The sequence below is a fragment of the Bombina bombina genome, chromosome 1 (genome assembly GCF_027579735.1).
Source record: "Bombina bombina isolate aBomBom1 chromosome 1, aBomBom1.pri, whole genome shotgun sequence".
Classification (NCBI taxonomy): Eukaryota; Metazoa; Chordata; class Amphibia; order Anura; family Bombinatoridae; genus Bombina; species Bombina bombina.
This window is the reverse complement of record NC_069499.1, coordinates 1,287,695,606-1,287,718,102: the sequence shown is the minus strand read 5'-3', so window position 1 is coordinate 1,287,718,102 and position 22,497 is coordinate 1,287,695,606. Positions and strand designations below refer to the sequence as shown.

Below are 22,497 nucleotides of genomic sequence, written 5' to 3'. Positions count from 1 at the left end.
TACAAGAATACAAAAGTGTAATGTGTGTAAAAATTGTCATTCAAACCTGACCGGTCAGGGATCTGTGTGAGTACACTAAGAATGATTGCATGTCGCAACATTAGAATAAATATAACAGAGGTTTTTGTTAGGGTACAGAAGGGCTAACAAAAACCTCTGTTATATTTGTTCTAATGTTGTGACATGCAATCATTCTTAGTGTACTCACACAGATCCCTGACCGGTCAGGTTTGAATGACAATTTGTAAACGCTAAATAATATTTACACACATTACACTTTTGTATTCTTGTATATATTAATTTTGGTGTTAAGTCACTATACATATTTTGTGTAGGTACCGCTTTTCTCCCCTTTGCGGCCTAAGCAAAACATAGATACATTATTATATGTGAGTTAATAAATTTCTTTATAAAAGAGTGCTGAATTCCCTGTCTTTTATCTTGAATTACAATTCAGGATTTTCTTTCTTATTGATCTCATTACATATATATATATATATATATATATATATATATATATATATATATATATATATATATATATATATATATATATATATATATATATATATATATATATATATATATTTATTTATAAAATATTTTACCAGGAAGGATACATTGAGATTTCTCTCGTTTTCAAGTATGTCCTGGGTCCACAAGACATTGCATTGATAACATAGGGTACAATAAAATACAAAAAACAATAATAATACACAATATATGAAAAAAAAAAAAAAAAAAATTAACATACATACATTAACATTAACACACTGTATATACTATATATATATATATATGAAAAAGATAGGGTGTTTTGGCTTGCGCTGTGCGTTGCAAATAGTTATTTTGCCCTTTAAAATTCCTCCTGGTGTATTTCAAAGGCAGCTTAGTCTGGAGATTCCACTATCATCAATGGAATGAATTGTAAAGGGTGAGAGTTGAGGGTCCCAGACTGTAGTGCTCATAGAGTGGAGGAAACAAACAAGAAACAATTTATGGTGCAGTATGTATATACTAGTAACCAATATAGTAAAAAAGTAAGGATAGTGCTCACCTTTTTAAACCTCAAACATGGGAGGTATGTGAGAAGCGTTGGGGGGAGTAAATCTCAGTCTTTATTACAGATGTTTGTCTCTTGATGCCTTATTGGAGTATGGTATTCGGTAGAAAATGGTGCTTCTTTCTTTTTTGTGTGCCTTTAGGATATCCTTCTCCTCTTGTGGAGTATGGTATCTTTAACATTCGGTGTAGAAATTGCTTCTCCTCTCAGAAGTATGGTAATTTCCTTTTGTAAAAATGAAAATCTCAGATGCGAGTATTAGGTTAAAAAATATATTCCTTTTATTTAAACACAAACTGATGTCTGTGCTTGTAGATACAAATTATCAAAGTAGAATGAGAACAACTTTCAAACAAAGAAAGGTAGGTACAAATGAATGTCACTTAGAACAAACTATAAAAGTCACAATGATGTCAGTAATATTGGCTTTTGAGTTCCGTTTGCACAAGATGGATGAATAAACTCAAAATGTTGATGGTGGAAAATACCTGCAGATGTTATACAAACAAATGTGTGGTTTTAGTCCTTGTTAGGTATCCCACTTTGAAGGATGGCACCGGATTCACAGCCTGTGTCTGACAGGCTTGCAGAGAAGCGCTTTGGAACGATTCGGTCTCGCCGGACCGGAAGTGACGTCACAAATGGGCGTTAGCCAGTAACCCAGCACTACATCCTTTAGGGTATACTCACTACCCAGGTGCTGTCCTCAATATTAAACATAGGTGAGCCAAAAGTTTTAAAGGGCACTCACAGGTCTTTAAATAGTAATCCAAATAATATTTGTTATTGATCATATATCAAATTAATAATGTAGTAGTCAACGTTTCTGTTCCTGTTTGGGCCTTCTTCAAGACAAATATATTATTCGGCCTGACAAGGCTTTCCTTCTGGGAGTACGGCTGTGATGCCGGATGAAATTGTTGTAGCGGCTATGGCCGAATAAGATATTTGTCTTGAAGAAGGCCCAAACAGGGGCCAAAACGTCGACTACTACATTATTAATTTGATATATCAATAAAAAGTAAATCAATAAAAAATATTATTTGGATTACTATTTAAAGATCTGTGAGTGCCCTTAAAAATGTTTAGCTCACATACACACACACACACACACACACACACACACACACACACATATATATATATATATATATATATATATATATATATAGAGAGAGAGAGAGAGAGAGAGAGAGAGAGAGAGAGACTATATAATGAATATACTGTGTATATATACTGTATATATATACTGTGTATATATATACATATACACTGTGTGTGTGTGTGTATATATATATATATATATATATATATATATATATATATATATATACACACACACACACAGTATCCCACAAAAGTGAGTACACCGCTCACATTTTTGTAAATATTTTATTATATCTTTTCATGTGAGTACACTGAGGAAATGACATTTTGCTACAATGTAAAGTAGTGAGTGTACAGCCTGTATAAGAGTGTAAATTTGCTGTCCCCTCAAAATAACTCAACACTCAGCCAATAATGTCTAAACAGTTGGCAACAAAAGTGAGTACACCCTTAACTGGAAATGTCCAAATTGGGCCCAATTAGCCATTTTCCCTCCCCGGTGTCATGTGACTCGTTAGTGTTACAAGGTCTCAGGTGTGAATGGGGAGCAGGTGAGTTAAATTTGGTGTTATCGCTCTCACACTCTCTCATACTGGTCACTGGAAGTTTAACATGGCACCTCATGGCAAAGAACTCTCTGAGGATCTGAAAAAAAGAATTGTTGCTCTACATAAAGATGGCCTAGGCTGTAAGAAGATTGCCAAGACCCTGAAACAGAGCTGCAGCACGGTGGGCAAGTCAGACCATACAGTGGTTTCACAGGACAGGTTCCACTCAGAACAAGCCTCGCCATGGTCGACCAAAGAAGTTGAGTGCAAGTGCTCAGTGTCATATCCAGAGGTTTTCCAAAAGATACAGATTGGAAGTGGTGCCAATTAAGGCTATCTGATTATCTGAATATGGGTATTTAAAATAAAGCAAATTACTACAATTGCAAGTTTAAAGCAAAGTCCACAATGATTTATTAATCAGTAAAAACAAATAATAATAAATAATAATTCTCAAATTCAATCGATTTAGAGGGTTCAATTCATTTGGAAGATTCAATTCCTATCTAAAACAATGCATTCATTATATAAAAAATTCATTCAATCTTTATCTAAAAACACCGGTGTTCACTTCTAAAACCTAACTCATATCCAGAGGTTGTCTTTAAGAAATAGACTTATGAGTGCTGCCAGCATTGCTGCAGAGGTTGAAGGGTGGGGGGTCAGCCTGTCAGTGCTCAGTCCATACGCCGCACACTGCATCAAATTGGTCTGCATGGCTGTCATCCCAGAAGGAAGCCTCTTCTAAAGATGATGCACAAGAAAGCCCGCAAACAGTTTGCTGAAGACAAGCAGACTAAGGACATGGATTACTGCAACCATGTCCTGTGGTACGATGAGACCAAGATAAACTTATTTGGTTCAGATGGTGTCAAGCGTGTGTGGTGGCAACCAGGTGAGGAGTACAAAGACAAGTGTGTCTTGCCTACAGTCAAGCATGGTGGTGGGAGTGTCATGGTCTGGGCCTGCATGAGTGCTGCCGGCACTGGGGAGATACAGTTCACTGAGGGAACCATGAATGCCAACATGTACTGTGACATACTAAAGCAGAGCATGATCCCCTCCCTTTGGAGACTGGGCTGCAGGGCAGTATTCCAACATGATAATGAACCCAAACACACCTCCAAGACAACCACTGCCTTACTAAAGAATCTGAGGGTAAAGGTGATGGACTGGCCAAGCATGTCTCCAGACCTAAACCCTATTGAGCATCTGTGATGTCATCATGGAGGAGTGGACGAGGACTCCAGTGGAAAGCTGTGAAGCTCTGGTGAACTCCATGCCCAAGAGGGTTAAGGCAGTGATGGAAAATAATGGTGGCCACACAAAATATTGACACTTGGGCCCAATTTGGACATTTCCACTTAGGAGTGTACTCACTTTTGTTGCTAATAGTTTAGACATTTATGGCTGTGTGTTGAGGTTTTTTTTTAATTAGAATCATTATATTATTTTTACATCAGCCACTTGCCAAGCTGAGGTATATTTCCACATTCATAGCCGAAAATATTTATGGAAAAAATGATCTCTTTATATGGCAATTAAAAACATGGTGGGGGAAGGGCATGGGAGGGGGGAGGGGCAATAGGGTGGAGGAAGGGCCAAGAGGGTAGGTAGGTGGAGTAAAAAGGGGGTGGGGGACCCTGCCACACTTTTGCCAGGGTGCCCTGGTTGGTCTCATTTAGCCCCTGGCATGCACATATCTAAAGCACTAGATGGTAGCACTCATTCCTGTCATGGAACCTTTTTTAAACTGTATGCTTTGTCAGAATCACAAAAAGAACATTTTTGGGTTTCATTTCCCTTTAATTCTCTTGGTATCCTTCGTTGAAAGAACAGCAATGCACTACTGGGAGGTAACTGAACACATTAGGTGAGCTAATGACAAGAGGTGTATAATGTGCTGCCACCAATCAGCAGCTAGCTCCCAGTAGTGCATTGCTGCTCCTGAGCCAACCTAGGTATGTTTTTTTTAACAAAGGATACTAAGAGAACGAAGTAAATTAGATAATAGATGTCAATTATAAAGTTGTTTAAAATTGTATGCTGCATCTTAAGCATGAAAGATTAAATTTGACTTTACTGTCCCATTTATGATTTGCATAAGATATAATAGAACATTTTCTCAAGGATTGTGCCAATTTCATGTTACTCATTATCTAAGAAAGGATATGCTTTATTTTATTTTAACCAACTACCTTTAAATGAAGGAAGTTTTTATGACACTGGCACTGCCAGTTTTACCAGAAAATCTGCCTATGGTGCTACTTTGCTATCTTATCCAGCTCGTGACCTGTGATAGCACTGGTTTTACTGATAGCGCCCATATACACTCTCAAACGGATGACTAAGCAACCAGCTGCTTAATTGTTCTTGACCTTGCAAGAGATATAAATATAGCTTTGTGACATTTGTACTTTATATCCATGTGTTCAAATAAAACAAGTCACTTGGAATAAAATGACTATGTCTAGCTTTTATTTGTTCTAACTCAAAGACAATTAAAATGGCCATTCTAGCAATGAATTTTGTGCCCCTTTTGCTTATTACTAAATTAAAGGGGTAGAGAGCTCTTAAAAAGGGACATGAAACTCAAATTTTTCTTTCATGATTTAGATAGAGCAACATTTTTCTTTAGTAATTCAGATAGAGCATATCATTTTAAACAACTTACTTCTATTATAAACTTTGCATAATTTTCTTGGTATCCTTTATTGAAGTAGCAGCAATGCACTACTGGGAGCCCCCTGATCACATGGGTAATGATAAAAGGTATATATGTACAGCCACCAATCAGCAACTAGCTCTCAGGTCCTGAGCATACCTAGCTATGGTTTTCAACAAAGGATACCAAAGCATAAAATTGTAAGCTCTTTCAGAGTCATGAAAAAAAAATGTTTTGGTTTCATGTCCCTATAATTATAATGTAATAGTTTAAAAGAGCATATTTCTATGTTCATATGTGTTTTTAATTACTTTACAATATGTGATTTAAATGTATTTTATAAAGTAATGTTCAACTATATATATTTTCTGCGAACATACATTTATAAGCATTATACATGAAATACTGCTGAAAAATTATCCATTGCGCCTGGAATGGCTGGGAACGCATATTACAAGTCGCAGCGGTATAGTTATACCGCAAGCATTTTAGCCTGTAATGCAACATCCATTCCGCACTCTAAAAAATTATGTTTGAGTGTGGGATTTCCATAGCGCCGTATTACAGGTTGTGCGGTCCTGCTAAAATGCTTGCGTTACAGCCTATACCGACACGATCCATACTGCAATCTAAGTGCAGTAGTTATGGATTTTGTGTAACAAAAATGTTTCCCAAAACTCATAACTAAACTATTACAAAAGTACACTAACACCAATAAACTACCTATTAACCCCTAAACCGCCACCCTCCCGCATCGCAAACACTATATTAAACCTATCAACCCCTAATCTGCCTCTTACCCACATCACAACTATTAAATAAAGTTATTAACCCCTAATCTGCAGCCCACCCACATTGCGACTATTAAATAAAGTTATTAACCCCTAATTTGCCGCCCACCCACATCACCAACACTATTTAAATATTTTAACCACTAAACCACCGCTCCCAGACATCGCCGACACTAAATAAACATATTAACCCCTAAACTGCCAGCCCCCCACATCATAACTACTAAACTAAACCTATTAACCCATAAACTGCCTGGCCCCCACATCACAAAACACTAAATTAAACTATTAACCCCTAAACCTAACACCCCCTAACTTTAAATTAAAATTACAATGTAACTATCTTAAAATAAATAAAAACTTACCTGTGAAATAAAAATAAAAAAAGTTTAATCTATAAATTAACCTAACATTACTATTCTAATAAAATAAAAAAAACTACCAATTCAAAAATCTGAATGACAAATTTAATAAAAAAACTAATACTAGTTTAAAAAATCTAAAATTACAAAAAATAAAAAGCACTAAGATTACAAAAAAGAGACTTCCGGTGGGTGGTGCCCCAAGATGGCTGCATTTCTTTGAAGCTCCGAGATACCTCGAGAAAGAAAACCCTTTTACAGCCTGAACCCATTGCCATCTGCGCATCTCTTGACAGCAACGTGTCCGAGAATCAATGCAGATAGAGAAACTATCCCCTTCTCTCCCACGGAAGTCCTATTAAAAGTAAAAAGCCGTTTGGCATTGTGGCGCGTCCTTAACCGCCACACTGTATATAGTAACCCTCATAGACTTGTACTTACTGGTCTCCTTCCCGCTGGCTTTAGAACGATGGAGGCAGGAAAATATATTACTGCACAGTTACTTGAAACTTTCTTTCCTATATTTGACCGCTTATCCTCGAGCTTTAAAACTCTGCATGAAGCGATTCAATCAACTGAGGGGACCTATCATACGGAACCTGACCCTGTGAATAAGCACATCTGCTCCTCAGTACGAGATCCGCAACACTCAATCACTACGAATCTACAGGAGTCCACAGCATCTGATGATCCAGCAACCCTTTTCACAAACTCGACCGAGGGACCTCTGTTTTACCACATGGAACAGGCTCTGCTCTCTCTCCACTCACCTGCTACGACTGCTACAAGACCGGAGAGGTTCAATTGGGCCTGTATATTGGACACCCCATTAGAGGACCCAGCTCTGGGTGCGGAGAGGCAGGGCATAGAGTCGCTACTGGTGTATGAGCCGCTGTAGGATTCTCTCTTTGCGCATGTTGTGAACTTGGCCCCCGGATTTGATGGCTGTCTTCCTGATGCTCCGAAACACCTGGGTTTAGGTTCGCAGAGGCCTCTTCCCGAATATTATAGCAGTACGCTTGTTGGCTGGTGGCTAATCTTTTTGATTGCGGGTGTTGGCTGAACTGTATCTAGGTACCTATGACACAAGGGGACGGCCGCTTCATCGCCTCAAAAGATCCTTAAGAAATTGCTCTGACTGTTGTATATGCACTGTCATTGGGGTCAGCCCCTAGTTAATCCATATATATATATATATATATATATATATATATATATATATATATATATATATATATATATATATATATATATAATACTGTATGTATACATACCCTTGAGGCTCAGCTAATTTCTACCCGATGGGATGCATATCAATATCAGTCTTAGCACTGGCTGTCATCGTATGAATGTCTCCTTAACCTGCAGATATTATAATACAGTCAGCTCTCCCATAGTACACTGGGACTCTGAAGTACATCGCAATGCTGAACCCACTTTATACTATTGCTCATACAGTCCTGCATAATGTTTACTTCAGGCAGATGGATGTAACATTGTGATATCAGTTTTTTTGTTTTAGGTTTATAAGTATATAGGTTTATAAGTTGTTTATCTAATTTTTTTTTGTTTATACTTGTACTTTCTCCCCCTCAGCCCCCTCCTTGAGTGGATGTGCTTTGTATGCTGTTTTCTTTTTCTTTTATGCCACTTGCTCCGCTTCACACTCATCTGAATATTACCTTGGGTGAATATTTATTTATCAATGCCTGATAATACCTCCTAATGAACATAAATCTCCTAAAACTGGAGCAGCCTCTTATCAATGACGCCAAATCTCGCCTTATGAAATTTTTGAATTTACCTGTAAAAAAAATACAAAGTCCCCCCCAACAGTAAAACCCATGGTGGTAAAACCCACCACCCCACCTAACTCTAAAAAAAAAAACTAAGCTACCCATTGCCCCTAAAGGGGCATTTGTATGGGCATTTCCCTTAAAAGGGCATTCAGCTCTTTTAAATTTTGCCCTAATCCGAAAAAAAAAGCCACCCCAAAAAAAAACAAAAAAAAAACCTAACACTAAACCCAGAATATCTACTCACGGTTCCTGAAGTCCGGACATTCATCTCCATCCAGGCGGCGACATCTTCATCCATCGCAGGGGCGTCTACTATATTCTTCCCGGTGGTGCGGAGCTATTCTGGACTGGCGATGAAATCCTGCACGGAGCGTCCTCTTCATCCGGTCACCACCATACACTGAAGTTGAATGCAAGGTACCCGTTTCAAAATGGTGTACCTTGCATTCCTATTGGCTGATTTGATTCTTCAAATTCAAATCAGCCAATAGGATGAGAGCCTCTTAAATCCTATTGGCTGTTCAAAACAGCCAATCGGATGAGAGCTACTGAAATCCTATTGGCTGATTTGAACAGCCAATAAGATTTGGGGAGCGGTGGATTAAGGGTTAATAATTTTATTTAGTGGTGGCGATGTCGGGGAGAGGAGGATAAGGTGTTAATAGCTTTTATTCGTGTTGGCAATGTCGGGGAGCGGCGGATTAGGGGTTAATAGCTTTTATTTAGAGTCAGCAATGTCAGGGAATGGCGGATTAGGGGTTAATAACTTTATTTAGTGGTGGCGATGTTGGGGAGTGGCGTATTAGGGGTTAATAACTTTATTTAGTGGCGGGATGTCGGGGAGTGGAGGATTATAGGTTAATAGCTTTTATTAGTGGCGGGGATGTCGGGGAGCGGAAGATTAGGGGTGTTTAGACTAGGGGTTTATGTTAGGGTGTTTAATGTAATGTTTAAATGTAACTTTCTTTCCCAATAGATTCCTCAATCCTATTTAATAATCTTTTTAAGCAAACAGAAGCCTTGAACCAAAAAAAAATTATTTGTGGCCAATGGCGAAAGAGGTGTAATAAATAGGCATCATGTAATTTACATTCCAATGAGAAATTATATTACTGTTAGTAAATGTATTAATCATAGTGGATAATACGTAAGAGATATGTAATAAACGTAAATGAGATTCCTTCTATGCCGCAGAGGCAGTAGCTTTTTCTACTCTTTTAAGACTTTGTATTAAATCATTAATAGTAATCTGTATGTCTAACATTATACTCAATTTTTGTGCCAAAATTGGCTAAGTTTTATATGCAGCTGGGTCTCGTAGACCCTTTTTACCATGTAGTAATAGCATGAGAACCATTGTTGTACAAATTAATGATAGGATCTAATCTTACCAAATTCCAATTCCAACCATACCAATTAACTAATTTATAAACAGTAGCTTCGGACTTGTAAATATGCAAATAATTAATTAATATTACATTCTGCCTAATTTCTTCAAAGGATTTGATAACTTGCCCATCTTTATTTATTAACTGAGTAGTACAATTTTTACCTAGGTTTTTCCAATAAGTAAAAACTTTAGAGCTTACTCCTTCCACAAAATCTGGATTCCCGTAATTGGTATCCACAGGGATATTGTATAATCTAATGATAATTATTTTGCCACACCAGTATAGGATCACTTTTTATTTTAATATCTTTAATCATGCTATATATTTTAGCCTAGGGTATATGTATATATGCCAAAAGTGTATATGGAGCCATGAGTGCTTCATCTATTTCTAGATTTGTACAGTGGTTACTTGATGTTATATAATTTATAACTATTTTCGTGAGGCATACTAAATTATAATTTTCTAAATTTAGGAAAAGCAAGAACACTCATATTTATTTAAATGTAATTTACTCAAAGCAATTCTCGGCATCAAATTTCCCTATAAGAAAGGTTTAATTACCTTATTTAGCAATAACACAGTTCCAGGATAATCACTGTTAGGTGCGCTCCTCCTGAGCGTTCGTTGAGAAAGGATAACCCGGCACACAGGAGAGTGGGCGGGGGACACACCCCCTAAACGAATCCAATTATTTAGCAATAATATATCTGCATTAACTACAAAGGGGCCGATTTATCACGAATGGGGCTGTATACCCCTGTTTCCGTGCGAGCCATTAGGCTCGCCGGAAACAAGAATTAAGAAGCAGCGGTCTTAAGACCGCTGCTCCTTAACTCGTCCGTTACCTCTGAGGCTGCGGACATTAATCCGCCTGATCGAATACGATCGGGTTGATTGACACTCCCTGCTAGCGGCCGATTGGCTGCAAATCTGCAGGGGGCAGCATTGCACAAGCAGTTTACCAGAACTGCTTGTGAAATTTTAAATGTCAACAGCGAATCATGTCCTCCCGGGGTATGATAAATCTACCCCATAATCTGTTGAAGGATGATCATTTTAATTAAAATGATCTTCCCTGATAAAATTATGGAGAATCATGCCCATCTTTGTAACCTATTTTGTATATTGTTGACTATCTCTCTGTAATTTAGTCTCATTTGAAATCAAAATACATTTTAGGTAAAGTCTCAATACATGATCATTTGTTGTTTTAGATAAAGGTCATACAAGTCACAATGAATGATTGCTCAATATTAAAAATCTGCTTGGTTGATTTAAAAGTACCTTACATAACCACAAAAACCTTTACTTTTAAATATGCAATGTAGACGTTTGCAATGAGAGCCTGATTGTTAACATATTTCACCAGAGTCTATAATGAACAAAGCCTTTAATGTCCTATATGATATCATTATAAAATGGAAATCTGCTAATAGGGATTGCTATGTGTACATAGGACAGGTAATAGGGGATGCTACTACTATACCAACCTCTATAATTTCTAGTCCCACTTAAATAAATAAAAAAATAAGTTAATGCTAAAGTTTAAAATTTCCCTCAAATTAAAAAAAGGAGTACAATTCCTTGTCTTATTTTTTTCGTAACAGAAAACTTAACACTGACTGCTAAACTGCTAAGGGTTAGATTACTAGTGGAGCTCCGCGAAACATACTCGTATTACGAGTTGAAAGTAAAAGGTTTGTGCTCTCAAATTCGCAAAGTCTAGGTAACAAATAGAATTTGAAAAGTCGCAAACGCAAAATTGCATTCCCCCATAGACTTCAATAAAGCCCGAAAAAGTTGAAAAAACATAATTTATGCTTACCTGATAAATTCCTTTCTTTCTTGGTGGTAAGAGTCCACAAAATCCTTACTTGTAAGAATTCACTTCCTGGCCACCAGGAGGAGGCAAAGACACCCCACAACAAAGTTTAAGTATCTCTCCTACTTCCCTCTCTCTCCCAGTAGTACGCATGTGAAACATGGTAGAGGGTCTGTCCTGGTTTGGGGCTACATTTCTGCCAGTGGTGTTGGCAATATTGTCCGAATAAATGGGATCATGAATGCTGAAAAGTACAGACAGGTTTTAATTCATATTAGAAAGGATAAAGTATGAAGCAATGTTAGCATTTTCTTTCAGGTACTCGCTGCCAGCCCCGGTTCTCCCAAACCGTGTATAGAAGCAGAAAGTGTTGGAAGTGGCGGCGCTGTGTCACCTCCAGATAACCATTTGTTCCAGAAATTGTTTAAACTTTATGCTCTTGATAAAGGCTTATTTTAGCCGAAACACGTTGAGCTGTATTTGAAATAAAACCTGAAGCTGCACCTGAAGACACCTTTGTGATGATTGTAATAAAAGGCTTATTTTAACTGCAGTCTCATGAGTATAACCAGTTTGTGCACCTACCACATTGTCTGAAATCTACTACAGTGCTACACTATTGTGAGCTCTTTTATTTTGGAGGTGAAAACAACAAGGTTGACTAAGAGGACGTGGGCAGCTTGGTTCCCTGGAGGTTTTAATTCATTATGCCATTCCTTCTGGAAAGCGCCTTATTGGGAATGGCGTTATTTTTCAGCATGATAATGATCCCAAGCACACTGCTTATGTAGTGAAAACATTTTGCGAGAGAAAAACAGCTGATAACACACTGACAGTCATGGATTGGCCTCCACAGAGTCCAGACCTGAATATAATAGAGGCAGTATAGGATTACCTGGACAGAGAAATAAATAAAAGACAACTTAAATCTAAAGAATATATCTGGGAAGTGTTGAAAGAAACCTGGTATAATATACCAGAAGATTACTTCAGAAAATGTCAGGACAGTCTCCCCAAAAGAGTTCAAGATGTGCTTAGTGCCAAGGGAGGTCAAACTAAATACTGACTTTTGCCTGAAGAAGCCATTTTGTTATGAAAAGTTTGTATTTTTTATATTTTGTGTACATATTTACTGTATTTTCTGTTTGTATCTTAATAAAGAGATTGAAAAATAAATATGGATGGTCATTAAAACTTTGCTAAAACAACAAATCTAATGGGGGCCTAAGACTCTTGCACGGTACTGTATATACGAGGATCTATTTAAAAATACATAGAACATATTCCCCTATGTGAAGAACATTGGACTGTGAAATATTTACAGTAAATACACAGTATAACACTTTATTAAATATGAATATTGCATAAATACTGAGAGCTCTTATAACTTTTTATTGCAATTTTTTTTAAATATTTTTTATCAGATAGTGTTATTATGAGTGTAACTGTACTTTTATATGAAATTTAACTTGTGCGCAAATGGCCTCCAAAACCCGACATCGATTGCATGCAAAGAATATTGTTCCACTCGTAATCTATGCTAAGTAAGGTGGTTTTAGTTTTACAATATATTTTAAAATCCCTTATATATTAAAAATATAAATAGATAAATAGATGATATGCTAGGATAGGATGGATGTGTGTTTTATTATGATTATTATGTACACTGAATAGAAAACCAGTTAAGAAAAAGATATGATTAAGCAAGAAATAAAAAAAGAAAGGTTTCAAAAGTGTTTCTAACTTGAAATCAGAGAGACAGATAGTGAAAGACACACAAAATGGAGTGGGATACAGTTGTTTTTATCTCACTCCCCCAAAGTGAGGGTAAAGAAAGAAGGAAGCAAGAGGTAAGGTAGATTGCAGATTGGGGAAAAAGGAGAATCAAGAGAGAAAAGAATTGTGAAAGATATAGGGCAAGATTTATCATTCTACTGGCGGACAGGAGCTTACATCCTCTCCCCTTTAACTCGTGGCCACACGCAGCCAATCACGCGTGGGCAGGGGGTGTCAATCTTTCCGGTCAGAAAAGTCAGGTGAGATTGATATCAGCCACATAAGAAGAACAGAACGTACAGCGCCTACAGTCACAAATACTCACAGGCTCCCAAAAAGATTCCCTAAAAAAGTGTAAGTATTATAGATAGAAAGGAAGCGCCACACATAGGCTTAAGTGAGAAGGATAACACAGTACAGGTAGCACTCAGTTTACGCCGGGGTTAGGTTCCAGAAGGAACGGTTGTAAATCGAAACTATTGTAAATTGAAACCCAGTTTATAATGTAAGTCAATGAGAAGTGAGGGAGTTGGGTTCTAGGCCCTTCTCAAAATTTTCATAAGTAACACCTAAAAACATAATTTATGCTTACCTGATAAATTTATTTCTCTTGTAGTGTATCCAGTCCACGGATCATCCATTACTTATGGGATATTAACTCCTCCCCAACAGGAAGTGCAAGAGGATTCACCCAGCAGAGCTGCTATATAGCTCCTCCCCTAACTGCCATTACCAGTCATTCGACCGAAAACATGCAGAGAAAGGAAAACCATAGGGTACAGTGGTGACTGTAGTTTAATGGAAAAATTACCTGCCTTAAAGTGACAGGGCGGGCCGTGGACTGGATACACTACAAGAGAAATAAATTTATCAGGTAAGCATAAATTATGTTTTCTCTTGTTAAGTGTATCCAGTCCACGGATCATCCATTACTTATGGGATACCAATACCAAAGCTAAAGTACACGGATGACGGGAGGGACAGGCAGGCTCTTTATACGGAAGGAACCACTGCCTGAAGAACCTTTCTCCCAAAAACAGCCTCCGAAGAAGCAAAAGTGTCAAATTTGTAAAATTTGGAAAAAGTATGAAGAGAAGACCAAGTTGCAGCCTTGCAAATCTGTTCAACAGAAGCCTCATTCTTAAAAGCCCAAGTGGAAGCCACAACTCTAGTAGAATGTGCTGTAATTCTTTCAGGAGGCTGCTGTCCAGCAGTCTCATAGGCTAACCGTATTATGCTACGAAGCCAAAAGGAGAGAGAGGTAGCCGAAGCTTTTTGACCTCTCCTCTGACCAGAATAAACGACAAACAGGGAAGACGTTTGTCGAAAATCCTTAGTTGCCTGTAGATAAAATTTCAGGGCACGGACTACATCTAGATTGTGTAGCAGACGTTCCTTTTTCGAAGAAGGATTAGGACACAAAGATGGAACCACAATCTCTTGATTGATATTCCTGTTAGTGACCACCTTAGGTAGGAACCCAGGTTTAGTACGCAGAACTACCTTGTCTGAATGAAAAATCAGATAAGGAGAATCACAATGTAAGGCAGATAACTCAGAGACTCTTCGAGCCGAGGAAATCGCCATTAAAAACAGAACTTTCCAAGATAAAAACTTGATATCAATGGAATGAAGGGGTTCAAACGGAACCCCCTGTAAAACATTAAGAACTAAGTTCAAACTGACAGGTGGCAAGAGTGAGACTCTGCCCAGCGAATTATCTTTGATACTTCCATCATTGCTAGGGAGCTTCTTGTCCCTCCCTGATGGTTGATGTAAGCTACAGTCGTGATGTTGTCCGACTGAAACCTGATGAACCCCCGAGTTGTTAACTGGGGCCAAGCCAGAAGGGCATTGAGAACTGCTCTCAATTCCAGAATGTTTATTGGTAGGAGACTCTCCTCCTGATTCCATTGTCCCTGAGCCTTCAGAGAATTCCAGACAGCGCCCCAACCTAGTAGGCTGGCGTCTGTTGTTACAATTGTCCAGTCCGGCCTGCTGAATGGCATCCCCCTGGACAGATGTGGCCGAGAAAGCCACCATAGAAGAGAATTTCTGGTCTCTTGATCCAGATTCAGAGTAGGGGACAAGTCTGAGTAATCCCCATTCCACTGACTTAGCATGCACAATTGCAGCGGTCTGAGATGTAGACGTGCAAAGGGTACTATGTCCATTGCTGCTACCATTAAGCCGATCACCTCCATGCATTGAGCTACTGACGGGTGTTGAATGGAATGAAGGACACGGCATGCATTTTGAAGCTTTGTTAACCTGTCTTCTGTCAGGTAAATCTTCATTTCTACAGAATCTATAAGAGTCCCCAAGAAGGGAACTCTTGTGAGTGGAAAGAGAGAACTCTTCTTTTCGTTCACCTTCCATCCATGCGACCTTAGAAATGCCAGTACTAACTCTGTATGAGACTTGGCAGTTTGAAAGCTTGAAGCTTGTATCAGAATGTCGTCTAGGTACGGAGCTACCGCAATTCCTCGCGGTCTTAGTACCGCCAGCAGAGCACACAGAACCTTTGTGAAGATTCTCGGAGCCGTAGCCAATCCGAATGGAAGAGCTACAAACTGGTAATGCCTGTCTAGAAAGGCAAACCTTAGATACCGGTAATGATCTTTGTGAATCGGTATGTGAAGGTAAGCATCCTTTAAATCCACTGTGGTCATGTACTGACCCTTTTGGATCATGGGTAAAATTGTCCGAATAGTTTCCATTTTGAACGATGGAACTCTTAGGAATTTGTTTAGGATCTTTAAATCCAAGATTGGCCTGAAAGTTCCCTCTTTTTTGGGAACCACAAACAGATTTGAGTAAAACCCTTGTCCTTGTTCCGACCGCGGAACCGGATGGATCACTCCCATTAATAAAAGATCTTGTACGCAGCGTAGAAACGCCTCTTTCTTTATTTGGTTTGTTGACAACCTTGACAGATGAAATCTCCCTCTTGGGGGAGAGAATTTGAAGTCTAGAAGGTATCCCTGAGATATGATCTCTAACGCCCAGGGATCCTGGACATCTCTTGCCCAAGCCTGGGCGAAGAGAGAAAGTCTGCCCCCCACTAGATCCGTTCCCGGATCGGGGGCCCTCGATTCATGCTGTCTTAGGGGCAGCAGCAGGTTTCCTGGCCTGCTTGCCCTTGTTCCAGGACTGGTTAGGTCTCCAGCCTTGTCTGTAGCGAGCAACAGCTCCTTCCTGTTTTGGTGCAGAGGAAGTTGATGCTGCTCCTGCTTTGAAATTACGAAAGGAACGAAAATTAGACTGTCTAGCCTTAGGTTTGGCTCTGTCTTGAGGCAGGGCATGGCCTTTACCTCCTGTAATGTCAGCGATAATTTCTTTCAACCCGGGCCCGAATAAGGTCTGCCCTTTGAAAGGTATATTAAGCAATTTAGATTTAGAAGTAACGTCAGCTGACCAGGATTTTAGCCACAGTGCTCTGCGTGCCTGAATGGCGAATCCGGAATTCTTAGCCGTAAGTTTAGTTAAATGTACTACGGCATCTGAAATAAATGAGTTAGCTAACTTAAGGGCTTTAAGCTTGTGTGTAATCTCATCTAATGGAGCTGATTCAAGTGTCTCTTCCAGAGACTCAAACCAAAATGCTGCTGCAGCCGTGACAGGCGCAATGCATGCAAGAGGTTGCAATATAAAACCTTGTTGAACAAACATTTTCTTAAGGTAACCCTCTAACTTTTTATCCATTGGATCTGAAAAGGCACAGCTATCCTCCACCGGGATAGTGGTACGCTTAGCTAAAGTAGAAACTGCTCCCTCCACCTTAGGGACCGTTTGCCATAAGTCCCGTGTGGTGGCGTCTATTGGAAACATCTTTCTAAATATCGGAGGGGGTGAGAACGGCACACCGGGTCTATCCCACTCCTTAGTAACAATTTCAGTAAGTCTCTTAGGTATAGGAAAAACGTCAGTACTCGCCGGTACCCGCAAAATATTTATCCAACCTACACATTTTCTCTGGTATTGCAACTGTGTTACAATCATTCAGAGCCGCTAACACCTCCCCTAGTAATACACGGAGGTTTTCCAGCTTAAATTTAAAATTTGAAATATCTGAATCCAGTTTGTTTGGATCAGAACCGTCACCCGCAGAATGAAGCTCTCCGTCCTCATGTTCTGCAAATTGTGACGCAGTGTCTGACATGGCCCTAATATTATCAGCGCACTCTGTTCTCACCCCAGAGTGATCACGCTTACCTCTTAGTTCTGGTAATTTAGCCAAAACTTCAGTCATAACAGTAGCCATATCCTGTAATGTGATTTGTAATGGCCGCCCAGATGTACTCGGCGCTACAATATCACGCACCTCCCGAGCGGGAGATGCAGGTACTGACACGTGAGGCGAGTTAGTCGGCATAACTCTCCCCTCGTTGTTTGGTGAAATATGTTCAATTTGTACAGATTGACTTTTATTTAAAGTAGCATCAATACAGTTAGTACATACATTTCTATTGGGCTCCACTTTGGCTTTAGCACATATAGCACAGATATCTTCCTCTGAATCAGACATGTTTAACACACTAGCAAATAAACTAGCAACTTGGAAATACTTTTCAAGTAATTTACTATAATATGAAAACGTACTGTGCCTATGACAGTTGAAAATTAATAAACTGAAAAGTTATAGCATCAAATCTTTGTAAAAAACACAATTTTAGCAAAGGATTGCTCCCATTAGCAAAGGATAACTAACCCTGATAGCAGAAAAAAAAAAAAAAAAAAAATACAGAAATAAACGTTTTTTTTTTATCACAGTCAACTACAATCTCACAGCTCTGCTGTGAGTGATTACCTCCCTCAAAACAAGTTTTGAAGACCCCTGAGTTCTGTAGAGATGAACCGGATCATGCAGGGAAGACAATAAACTTCTGACTGAATTTTTTGATGCGTAGCAAAAGCACCAAAAAAGGTCCCTCCCCCTCACACATAACAGTGAGAGAGATCAGTAAACTGTCATAAATTAAATAAAATGACTGCCAAGTGGAAAAAAATAGTGCCCAAAACATTTTTTCACCCAGTACCTCAGAAAATTAAACGATTTTACATGCCAGCAAAAAACGTTTAACATTAATAAATTGAGTGTTATTAAAAAGCCTGTTGCTAGTCCCTGCAAATTAGGCTAAAGTTTTATGCATACAGTATAATTCCAGTGAAGTGCCATTCCCCAGAATACTGAAGTGTAAAATATACATACATGACAGCCTGATACCAGTTGCTGCTACTGCATTTAAGGCTGAGTTTACTTTACATTATATCGGTATGGCAGAATTTTCTCATCAATTCCATTGTCAGAAAATAATAAGCTGCTACATACCTCTTTGCAGATTAATCTGCCCGCTGTCCCCTGATCTGAAGTTTACCTCTCCTCAGATGGCCGAGAAACAGCAATATGATCTTAACTACTCCGGCTAAAATCATAGAAAAACTCAGGTAGATTCTTCTTCAAATTCTACCAGAGAAGGAATAACACACTCCGGTGCTATTATAAAATAACAAACTTTTGATTGAAGGTATGAAACTAAGTATAATCACCACAGTCCTCTCACACATCCTATCTATTCGTTGGGTGCAAGAGAATGACTGGTAATGGCAGTTAGGGGAGGAGCTATATAGCAGCTCTGCTGGGTGAATCCTCTTGCACTTCCTGTTGGGGAGGAGTTAATATCCCATAAGTAATGGATGATCCGTGGACTGGATACACTTAACAAGAGAAACATTATTTTTAAAGCTTTGAAATGAAGACTTTAAATGCTAAACAGCATTATAAACCTAATAAAATAATCACACAACACATAATACATAATTAAAGTAAGTTAAATGAACAAAAACATTTGCTAAACAGCATTATAAACCTAATAAAATAATCACACAACACAGACTTCACTTGCAATTTTCTGCAAACAGTTCTTTCTATGCATTCCAATCTGGACTGATTTATATACAGGAAGATCTTGTTCCTTTGAAATCTGCTCGATAGCTCAGGTCTGGTTAAATTGATTAATTTCAGCTTGCTTGGCTTTGCTGCAACACAAGCGGTCAGCTCCACCTACTGGCTATTTTAATCAATGCACTGCTTCTCAATGCTTTTCAATAGCAGTCACATGACTGGAAAAAAAGGTTGTTATTCTGAAACGGTGTAAATTAAACCGTTGTAAACCGAGGGCCACCTGTATACATATGCAGTCCAACCCTGAAATTAAATACTGTTACTGCATAAAGTGCTGTTAAAGATTAAAATGTTACATTTTTTTACTTCAAAAAAGTATAAAATTACAATAACACAATAGGGTACCCTATAACAATAGTTAAAAACAATATATAAAAGAACAGAGGATCCTACTAATGTTCACAGATGGAGTATGAGAGTGATCTATCTCTTCAAATATTTAGAAGGAATCCAGAATGTGATTCTCATATAGTGATGACCGCTGCTTCATAAATACGGACTTCAGGTTCTCTTGTGTGAACCTGCAGTTGAAGAGCAGGAGAAGGCTTGATAAATTGAGCCCATAGTGTACAAAAACAGAAAGATGAGAGGACAGTGGAGAGACAGAAAGAAAAGAGAAAGAATAGAGAAGAGTAAATAAAGAGGAGAGAGAGAAAAGAAAGAAGGGAGAAAGAGAGATGAGAGAGAAGGTGAGAGAGAAGGTGAGAGAGAGTGGAGAAAAACAGAAAAGAGAGGGGAGAGAGTGTTTATAGAATACAGATGGGCAGAGATAAGGGAGAGCATGAAAAGAGAGCTTAAAGAGAAGGAAGGAGAGTGTAGCGAAAGAAAGTAAAGAGAGAGAGAGAGACAGAGATATAGTGAATAGAAAGAATGAGAAGGGATGGGAGAGAGAAAAGGAGAAAAAAGGAAAAGGGACAGAAAAAGAAACAACAAAGTGATAGAACAAGGAGAGAAAAGAGAGAGAGAGGAGATGGTGCAGAAAGAGAATAAAGCTAGTAAAGGAAGGTCATAGAAGACCTGGTTGATGTTTTTTTCTAATATATTATATTTTTTAATGATTATTTGCATTACAGACAGGATTCTCTTCTGGATTGCCCACAAACAGGCTTCTCTTCAAGCAGTGTGTAGCTAATTCTCACATCCTCAGGTTCTTTAATTGATCACACTAATCTCTATTCTCCTCCTTTCAATTACACCTGCATATCTACTTGCTGTGTGCAATTCACACATTGCACCATAACTGCCCCGCATGGTACTCATGTTTCGAGACACTAAGAGGTGGCCTTTAGACACGCAGGAAAGAAGGGTGCGCAATAGAACCCCTCTGCCACAATGCTTCTTTTTTAGCACTGCATTTTGGAACATGAAGTCCACGGGTAAACAGTAGTAACCAAAAGAAAGTCAGGGTCAGAGCTCACAGGCACTTCCCATGCTTCTATGTAAACTATCCAACAGTGTTTTTTTTACTCATTGACGTGCCATGCCGCACATAAAAAAAACCATATTAAGATAGAGACACACTGTAAGGCCTCTGTTTAAGTGAGGCCTTAGGTGACCGGCCACCTATTTGGCCTAATGGTAGAGCTGCCTATGAAAACAAGAGACAGTTTGATTGAAGCAAAATAAAAATAGAGACATAGAAAAACAAATAAGGCACAATGAATAGTAGCAACCAAAAACTTCCATAATAGAACAATTTTTGTATTTTTATTTTTGTATTATTAGTGGTGAGCAAGTGCCATATACTGACATAAGTTACAAACTCTCATATTTGTTGAGAAAATTCCTTTGTTCTGTTTAAGTTACCAGAATACAACTTTATTTAGCAATTGAAAACAATTTTGCAGTATTGGTTTCAGTAGCGGGACTTCTCAACATAGGGCCCTGGTGCGAAGTTAATTCAGTAATAAGCAATAGTTCTGCATATAATGATTTTGAGTGTGTGTGTATATATATATATATATATATATATATATATATATATATATATACACACACACACACACATTATATATATATATATATATATATATATATATATATACACACACACACACACACACATTATATATATATATATATATATATATATATATATATATATATATATATATATACACACACACACACACACATTATATATATATATATATATATATATATATATATACACACACACACACACACATTATATATATATATATATATATATACACACATACACACACACATATATATATATATATATACACACACACACACACACACATTATATATATATATATATATATATATATATATATATATATATATATATATATATATATATATACACACACACACACACTGATGAGCATGCTGCAGTTTATTAAGATATAATGATACTTAGTATTTATAAACTGTCGGATTTTCTTTACACTATACCCTGAAAGCTCAGTGCTCGGTATAAATATGATGATTATCGATATCTATACACTAATAGTGAACACGCTGCACTGTATAATGATGTGATTATACACAGATAATAACTGCATAGGCTAATGTCTATGTATAGATTGGCTGCTATGCCCCCCCCCAGCACTGCACATGCTGCACCAATGGTAGTTCTGCCCATATTTGGTTTTGTACTACCTACTATCCCACAAAGTCTGAAAAGGACAACAGCCTCTGTTTTACTGAGAGAGGCCAATGCAAGTGTGAAAAGAAAATATTAAATATTCAGGACAGAAAGAAGTGCCTTGCAAAAAACATTGAAATACATTTTTGGTTTGCCCTATTTTTGATGACTACAATATCCCTTTAAGTTCATGGAAAGTTAATTTAAAGGGACAGTATACACTCATTTTCATATAACTGCATGTAATAGACACTACTACAAAGAATAAGATGCACAGATACTGATATATAAATCCAGTATAAAACTGTTTAAAAACTTACTTAGAAGCTCTCAGTTTAGCTCTGTTGAAAAGGTAGTTGAAAAGCCCACTGCAAGTGGGAAATAAGACACTCCCCCCTCCCCCTTCTTTTGCATATGAAAAGACCCTTTACACAAACAGGAGCAAACTGGAGGAGGTAGCTGATGGTATTCTCATAAAACTTTGGGGCTTGGTTAGGAGTCTGAAAATCAGAGTAATGTTATTTAAAAATAAGCAAAACTGTACATTTAAAAAAAAACAAAACAAAAAAAAAACTTTATGGGCTATAT

The 22,497-nt window shown here is 38.0% G+C and overlaps 1 protein-coding gene across 1 annotated transcript in view; it reads right to left on the bottom strand.

The window, feature by feature from the left end:
- The window catches only part of PEPD (peptidase D), a 999,359-nt gene that overhangs the window by 14,928 nt on the left and 961,934 nt on the right, over positions 1-22,497 (bottom strand). The gene's annotated exons all lie outside the window — the stretch shown is intronic.